Here is a 6,743-nt window from a genome sequence, read left to right as displayed (position 1 = left end):
GCTATCTCACACCACGAGCCAGCCGGGGAGCCGGGTAGAGACAGCAGAGGCTTGTATAAGCATCTCCAAAATCCTGCAAGGTCCCTGCCCGAGGAGGAGGCTCTGCCCTGCCCGCACAGCCCCAGAAGCTGCACTGACACCGAGTCGCAACGAGTCCATCTGAGGATGATTAATCTGCATTGTCTTCAGTATTACGCCGGATCTGGTTTCTGGTGATGGGTGCTAGTTCCTCCATCGAGGAGGCTGGGGTGGGTTCATGCCTCCAGGCTTGCTTTGCTGGGAGAAGGGGGGCTGTCCAAACTGCTCCCCTCTTCCACCCCCACTCCACAACCACCTTTGAGGATGCCCGCTTTGCACAACCTTGAATGCCCTGATGATCCTGTCCTCTCCTCCAAGACAGGGGCCCCAGAATGCAGTTTCTAGTCTCTGTGACCACAGCATCCTCCACCTTTCATCCTCTGGTGTCTTTTAGCAAGGTAGAGATGGAAGGAGAGCATGGGGAAGGGGGTCAAAATGACCCTTGTATCTCTGCCACGCTGATGCCTGTGCAGCATCCTGAGCTCACTGCAGCTGAAGGGTTGATGCTATCTCACCTATGAAGCCTGTCTCACCTCAGTCATTGCCCTCTCTGGGCAGGTACAAGCTGTTTCATGGGGACTCTCCGGCCACCGTCATCTGTCCAAAGAGCCATCAGTCCCAGAACTACAGTCATGTTGCAAGGGGCATGTCATGCAACTGCTCCACTTTCTACTTTGATGAGCAGAAAGTCCACCCCAGGGGAGAGCACAGAGTCAGTGCAATTTGTCACTCGGGACTGTGACCCTGACCCTACATGGGTGACCCTGACCATGACCACCAGGCAGCATTAAGGAGAGGGCTGCAAGCCTTTTCTCAGCTGCCATAGTGCATGTGGCAAGGTGGGCTGTCTTTGCCCACTCTGCCACAGTGCCTTCTCCAGGCTGGTGGCAGGGTCCCCATCTCCTGTGGGAGATGGTGGCTTGTAGCCCCGGTCCTCTTCCCTCCTCTCCCAGGAAAGGTGCTCACCGGCTCAGCTCGTGCTGCCCATCAAAGGCTCTTAAAAAGAGCAAATAAAATTGCAGGCTCCAATCGATCCAGCGCTCCGTAATGCTGTCTTTGGAGGTTGGCCAGCCTGTCGGCCGATGGAAAGAGCAAGAAAGGCAGTGAGGAAAACAAAGCCATCAAGGGAGCATTAAAGGCTTTTTCTGCCCTGAGGCTTTGGGCAGTGCCTCTGGGGTGCAGGGTATCCTGCTCCAACCTCCTCCATCCTCCTCCAGCTGTTGTCCAGTTCTCAGCCCCTGCCCAATGCTGAAAACAGTCCGAGCAACACATTGACCCTTCACGGGCACTTCTCCCCAGGCTTCTGCACGCAGCCTCCCTAATCCTGGCAAATATTTACTTCCCCATCGCCTCATGTAGCTGCTGAACTCTATAAAGGCAGAGCTCCTTTCCTTTAGCTGCAAACAGCGCCTGCCCTCTCTAATCTGTCTATTAACCTCTTGCATGGCAGGAAGCCACTTCTCCCACGTGCTCTGCTGATGTCCTCTCTGAAAACCCAACATATTTAATGCCCGTCTGTTGTGGTTTACCAGCAGCTTAGGCTCCAGCCAGCCTTGCTGCAAAAGCCTGAGACAAGGGGATGAAAGGCTGCATCAGTCAGGCACATCTCACCCAGGCACACTGCTTGCAAGCCATGCAGCACTCTGGCAAAATTTGGAGCTGTGCCAGGCATCAAAAGCCAGTGGCAGGGTCATAATTTCTCTAGACCCTGCAGAAGGCCAGCAGCAGGAACGGAGGTGGCTTTCCCACCACGTTGTGTCCCAGGCTTTGCATGCATTTGACCACTGTCTCTTCAGCTTGTTGGAAATAGCTGTCACTTGATCAGCTTTGGCATTTCTGCTCAGCTGGAGAAAGCACAACAAGTGGTCCTCAAGGATAAAACAGCTCTGGATCCATCAGCACAGACATAAGTTTTTGTCTCCTGCCCCATCTCTAAAGTCCAGTCATCCTTGTACCCCGAAGTCCCACTGTGCAGGGGGAAAGTGTGACCAATCCATTTTAGAAACCACTAAAAATGATCTACAATAGCTTTTTCTAGCCCTGCTAGGTCATGAGATAATGGACATTAAAATCGTGGCATTTTTATATATAGAAAAGTTATTTTAGGTCATTTTTAGAGGTTTCTGAAATGGATCAGTTATAATTTTCCTCTCCTGCTGAGGGCTGAACCTACTAAAGATGCCTTGCTCTACAGGTGAAGGGATACAAAAAAAAATAGTACCAATAAAACTTTTAAGAGGTCTCTCAAAGACTTCTGTAGGAGGTGTTTCTTCTGATGCACTCGGGGCACATTCAGGCACCGGGCTGCTGGGGGATACCAATCCTACAGCGTGCTTGTGGGGTCACCTGTATAACTCATCATGCTAGTCTGAGGTCCACAAAGCCTCCAAGGTCCATGAGAGCAGCCTGTGCTTGTGCTAGAGCTATAGCCATGACACAGCCTGCCTGCACTTGGCAGGACCCCCGTGCTGCCCAGTATTTGGGGATAACTCCAGCACTGACGCGGTTCTGCTGCCACACCCCCGCTGTTAGCATCCCTGCCTCTCCCCAGCACCCATGGCACGATTGCCACCCTATCTCTTGCCTGTACCTTACATGCCCTCCACATCCTCACACGCTGACTCTTTTTGGCACCACAGCTGTGACCTTGCAGGCAGTGGGGTTTGTGCTGATAGATAAAAAGGCACGGTAGCAAGCGAAAGCAAAGCTGCAGAGGCTGGAGGGCACAACAGGGACCCACCTGGACATGAGATGCTGGCCCTGAGTTTGCACACATGCACTAGAGCAGCACAACTCCCTGTCTGTGCCCACACCGACACAGATGTTTTGTCATGTACACACTGGCTGCAATCACGATGTATTATTTATCTAATGGCGCTTTTCTAAAGTTGTCTGTGTACATCAGGTTGGTAGGAAACAACAAAGGAAAACAACGATGAATAAATCATATTTCTACTGCCCAGTGGATCAGGGGAGCATCCGCCTGCCGTGCACCACCTGTGCAGCACGGCTCTGGATGGTGCAAATGAAGGGTTGCGGCTGTATTTCATCACTGGCGAAAGGGAGAGAGGTGAAGCTCCAGTTTTGCTTTATTACTCCTTGTCCAGGCTATTCTTGGATAAGGGTGAGTGTGAGGAGTACTGGGGACAGCAGTGGGGCAATACAGAGGCAGGTGGTGCTTCTGCATTCTGGGAACACCATGTTCATAACCACCACTTCTTCAAGAAGGCTTAAGCACATGGTACTTTTTAAAATCAAAATTAATTAATGTGACAAAACTCATGAAAGTGATGGCCCAGGGGTGCAAGGGCACAGAATAAGATGGGCTCGTCCCGCCCTGATCTGAGCAAGTGATGGAGACATGGTCCAGGTCTCTCCCAGCCAGTGTAAGCCATTTCAGCCTTAGCAAAGCACACTTTTAGGGGAACATTCCTCCCACTTGAAATTAGACACCAGAGACATATCCCTCTGGAGTGTGAGCCACTCCGGCTGAACACCAGAGGTGCCCTCACTCATCCAGCACCTAGACCAGCCCTGACATCCTCACATTGCAGCATCTCCCTGGGAGTTCCCAAAATGGGCCAGGGACCCCTGCAGCTGTAACCGAAGTCAGCCGACCCCGCTGCCACGTAGGAGCCAGTTTCCCAGCCTTGAAGAGCAAAAATTTATTCCCCAGAAGGTGCCGGAGAAAAAGGTGGACTCAGCAAAAGATAAATTTCTAAAAGGCCCTGTTTTACACTGATTGGGGCTCGTAAACCAAGCTATGGATTTTCTCATTTCCCTTGCAGAAAATTCAGCGCACGCATCAAGAGGCAGTGCTGTAAATTTTTGGGCAAGGCATTGCTTGTAGAGGAGAGAGACCTCTGAGCCCAGCTTTAAGCCCAAATCGCAATGCAACCTCCTAGACCTAAAAGCTGCCTCGTAGCAGGACAGCCTGATAACAGGCTCACTGGCATTTGTTTTATCCTATGCTGCACAGGGCCATGCTATTCGTGGCACAGCAGAGCTGCTTGTCAAACCTGGCAGGTCTTGAGCCTTCAAAAAATGAGTGAGCAAGCCTGGATAAGCAGTGAGACGAAAGAGCAAGAGCAGAGAGTTTCTGACAACTGTGGCAGGTGTGGGGTGGCTGGGTGGCATGGAAACCCTCTCTGGAAATGCTCTCCAAGGTGCGGGATGCAGTAGGAAGGTGATTTAGGCAGGTGAAGCCATCAAGCACCTGTGACAGACCCCCTTGCTCCCAGCTGCGGAGCTGACTCCCTCCAGCAGCAATGCTGTTCCAGAGGAATGCCCACACGGGTCCTTGGAGATCCTGTCTGGCACACCAGCACCCAAAACCCAACTGTGGTCCTGCAGGTGGCCTTGTTCTTGGGATGCTGGAGGCCTCAGGGACTGACATGCAGTGGGGATTCTGGGTGCCTCCAGCATTCGCTTGGGAGCAGACCACAGCACAAAGTCCCTCCCGTCCTCTGTCAAAAACCAGAGAGCAGCTTTGCTCTGAAACAGTATTAAATATTGAACCAAAGAAAGCAAATCTGTTATCTGGGATAATTGAGAGTAAATAAAACATTTAACCAAACCAAATGCAGCTGTTTCTACTTGGAGCCGGCACAACAGCAGGGAGGCCAGATCAGCTACTCTGCGTCCTTGTTACGGCAGCTGATTATTGTTTTGTGTATAACGGTAGCACCGCCAGGCCTCGAGCGGGGCCGGGTCTCACGGTGCTCGGTGCGGCACACCTGGGAAGGGTACGCCAGTGAAGCAGGACGTGGCAGCACGGCAAAAGCACCAGGCACGGGAAGCCCTTTGCAGCCCTGGGGTTGGCTCTCCAGCCCGGGGAGTTCACGGCGAGGCCGGCTTTCCTCCCCCAACACCTCTGCGAGGGGATTTGCATGTAACATAAACCATTTCAGAGCAAGGTCACTGGTTCGCACACAGCCCCCGGGCAGTAATGACCAAACTTCATAACCAGCTGCTCTGGGATTGAGCTGCCGGGGCCTCCGTCCAGCTCCCGGAGACCTGAAGAGTGGTTTGGGGTGAGGGACTGTGCAGATCCCAGGGCAAAGTGCCGGCACATGGAGCCGAGGAAGGCTCCAAGGATGGAGAGCGTGTCTCTACCTGCAGCTCAGGGCAGGAGCATCCAGGGGTGCCAGGCTGCCCTGCATATCTCTTATAAAATACCCAGGAATGATGTGGGGCATGAATTGCAGGGGGCTTTCCGAGTCCCTGGCAAAATAGCTTCTGTATTCGGGGAACGCTTCTTCTTGACACAGGGCTGGATGCACTGTGCCAAGGCAGAACAGGAGAAAAACACTTTTTAGCACCCACACGGGTCCCCCAGCAGCTGCTCCTCACTCCACGGAGCTCATGGTCAGTGCATGGGGGATCATGTCACAGACCCCATCTCCAGAGAGGTGTAGCTGCCTCCCTTGGTACCCCACCCTGCTCCTCCTGGTTTGATCAGAGCAGCCCCAAACTGCTCTGAAGTGTTGGCTTCTGCTGTGCCCTATCACAGCCTACACCAGCTGTGAGCAACACACAGCCCTGGAGCGCAAGTCTGAGCAGAATCCAGGAAATCTGCTCCAGGAGCTCAGCTGGGATAGCTGCCAGAGAGTTAGGGAATATCCTTGCCTGCTGTGTGGGAGGGCAGTGTCTTCCCTGGCCTGGTTATGAAGGGGGCATACAGGGTGTCCCCAAGGGCTCCCTGGCATGTATCAGGTGGTCCAAGGGTCTGTGCGACAGCAGCCCCCTGCCTCCATCCCTGCTGGGCTTGCAAAAAAGAACTCACTGTCTTCTTCTCTCTCTTTTCCCAGATGCAGGCACAAATCCCCTGCAAAATCTACACCATGTAATGCCCCTGCCGCCTCCACCACCTCATTGAAAGGCTGCGAGAAAGCAATCCATCCTTCTGGCCTCCCCAGGTGGAGAAGACAGGGAAAATAACAGATGCAATCAGACACAACTGGGATCACCAGCAGCCATGTATCCTCGGAAAAGTTATCCCACCAGAACTCCTGGAAATTGTATATTTATCCAAGAGGAGCCTCTGGAGGGAAGCTACAAGCTCTTTGTCATATACTGACCAACAAGCTAGCCACGAATATTACCAGCTATCACTCCCAGTGGGGGAGTGGGAGCTGCCTCTAACAGACAGCAGCTCTCCAAAAATGCCTCTTCTCTCTCCATCTTTCTCAAGATGCAGCCTGGATGCGTACCCTTCTCTTTTCTGCTCTTCCCCAGGCTGCTCTCAGCACTATCCCAGCAAGGGGGATACCTGCTGGCAGAGGTGTTTCTCACTGCAAAGGGAATGGAGAGGAAGAATTAAGAGATCTCTGACTCTCTGGAGGAGAGAAAGGGGCATTTTGGAGCTTCTATTCTCCTGCCTGGGCAGGAAAAGGAGCTGACAGAAACGGTTAGTAAACAGACAAATCCCCCCATCCACTTTCTTCTTGCACCAACAACTACCTTTTGCGGAAAAATCTTCTTTCCTTCAGCATTTATGAAAAAACACCCTCTTCTCTCCCACAGGTTTTACTAGAGGAAACTCTGCACACTGTTCTCCCGCTCCCTCACAAGGCAGACCCCACAGTACCCTCCTGCCTACCCCAGCTGACCCACCTTGTATTCAGTCGGTAGAGGGGACCTGAAAGTGGGCATCTGCGTGCAGG

The sequence above is a fragment of the Apaloderma vittatum genome, unplaced genomic scaffold (assembly GCF_000703405.1).
Source record: "Apaloderma vittatum isolate BGI_N311 unplaced genomic scaffold, ASM70340v1 scaffold34414, whole genome shotgun sequence".
NCBI lineage: Eukaryota > Metazoa > Chordata > Aves > Trogoniformes > Trogonidae > Apaloderma > Apaloderma vittatum.
Note: the sequence above shows the minus strand (reverse complement) of the source record.